The sequence below is a fragment of the Nyctereutes procyonoides genome, unplaced genomic scaffold (genome assembly GCF_905146905.1).
Source record: "Nyctereutes procyonoides isolate TBG_1078 unplaced genomic scaffold, NYPRO_anot_genome, whole genome shotgun sequence".
Taxonomy (NCBI): domain Eukaryota; kingdom Metazoa; phylum Chordata; class Mammalia; order Carnivora; family Canidae; genus Nyctereutes; species Nyctereutes procyonoides.
The window spans coordinates 11,337,913-11,339,718 of record NW_026575142.1 but is presented as its reverse complement, the minus strand read 5'-3'; positions in this window follow the sequence as shown (position 1 = coordinate 11,339,718).

Here is a 1,806-nt window from a genome sequence, read left to right as displayed (position 1 = left end):
CCTGCCTTGGGCCTTACTGGCCGTGAGTCTGAGGCTGCCTGGGCCCAGCCTCCCAGCTGCCTCCATCATCAATCTGTTGGAGACACTATTTGGCCTCTCTGGGTCCAGGTCCCTCAACTCTGCAGGCCTGTGGCTCTTTGCTCTGCTTGTGGACCTGGTCAAACTCCTGGGAAACCTCTGCCCTCCCTTCCCTCATCCCATTTCCTCTCCTCTAGAGACCTATGGGGCACAGGGGCCTGTGCAATCTCTGGTCCATTCCTTTTGCCTCAGGTGGGAGTGTTTCTTGGTGGATCCAGAGGCAGTGGAGAATTGGGCTCTGAATGATGGATGTGGGGAGAACCCAGCCCCTCTCCCAGCCCTGCCCCTGCACAGCACCACAACTAGGGACTGCGCCCAACCAGACCCTGACAGCAAGTCACTGCCTCAGGGGAGGCCCTGCGTCCCTTGCCTCCCAACTGGAGAAGGCAGTTAAGGCTGGCATTTCCTGATGCCTGGTTTCCTCCCCCAGGAACTGAACCTGTCTGGCCCTGCTAGCTGCAGCCTGCTCACCCTCCCAGCCGCCCCCTGGGTGCTTCAGGAGCGGTTGACCTCTTCTCCGCCCCCTCATTTATTCATTCTTTCAATCAACAAACATTTACTGAGCCTCTTCCGCTCTTGGCTCTGGAGGTCCTGAGCTAAAACCTAGTGCTTGCCCTCGCCCTGCCGTTGCAGTTCAGGCCAATCCAGGAAAGAGCGGGAATCTCTGACCGGCAAGGGGAAGACATCGAGGAAGGTCGCCGGAGGGTCCCTAGGAGTTGGGGGGCTGGAGAGGCGGATGGGGGTGCCCCGAATGGCCCCCTGGACCCCCCCTCCAGGACGGCCTGGCCGTCAGAGAGGCCGCGGGGTGGGGGGGACTTGGAGCCTGACTGAGGCTGTCCCGCACTGGTCCCTCCAGGCGCCCCGGGCCGCCTAGCCCCGGGCCGCTGGTATCCCACTTCTGCTAGGCGCCCCCCGCCCGCGCCCCCAGGGCCTGCGCGGTCCGCGGGGCTCAGAGCGGGCGGCTCGGCCGTGGGCGCAGGAGGCTCCCGCAGGCCGAGGCCCGTTGCTGTCCCGGCCCCCGCCCGACCCTTCCCCCCCTTTCCCCATTTCCCCCTTCTCCCCTTAGTTCCCCTTCCCCCCTTGTCCCCCCTTATTCCCTCCTCATCTTCCCCTTCCCACCCCATTCTCCCTTCCCACCCCCTTTCCCCTTCCCTCCCCCTTCCCACCTCATCCCCCTTCCCCTCTTATTCCCCCCTCATTCCCCTCTCATTCCCCTTATCCCCCCTCATTCCCTCGTCATCCCCCCTCATTCCTCCCCTTCCCCCCTCATTCCCCCTTCTCCCCTTCCCCCCTCATCCCCCCTCTATTTCCCCTTCATCCCCCCCATTTCCCCTTCATCCCCATTTCCCCTTCATCCCCCATTTCCCCCGTCATCCCCATTCCCCCTGTTTCCCCCCTCATTCTGGCCTCAGTGGCCCTGTTCAGACCCCGCAGGGAACACCCCCCCCCCCGCGGCGAACGGCCCCTGGCTCCAGCTGCAGCGACTCCGACCCCGCCCGGGGAGAGGGGAGGGCGGGGAGCCTCGGGGCGCACTGGGCCCGCCCCCCCAAGCGGTGGCTTTGGAGCCCCGCGAGCCTGCGGAGCGTAGCGGCGACCTGTTCCACCCACCCCACCCCCACCCCACCCCCACCCCTGCGCGGGGCCGCTGCCCTCCGAAGCGCGGTCGCCGGTCCTTGCCCTAAGCCCTGGTCTTCTGCCCTGAGCGCGGGAATGGAGGGTGCGGAACCC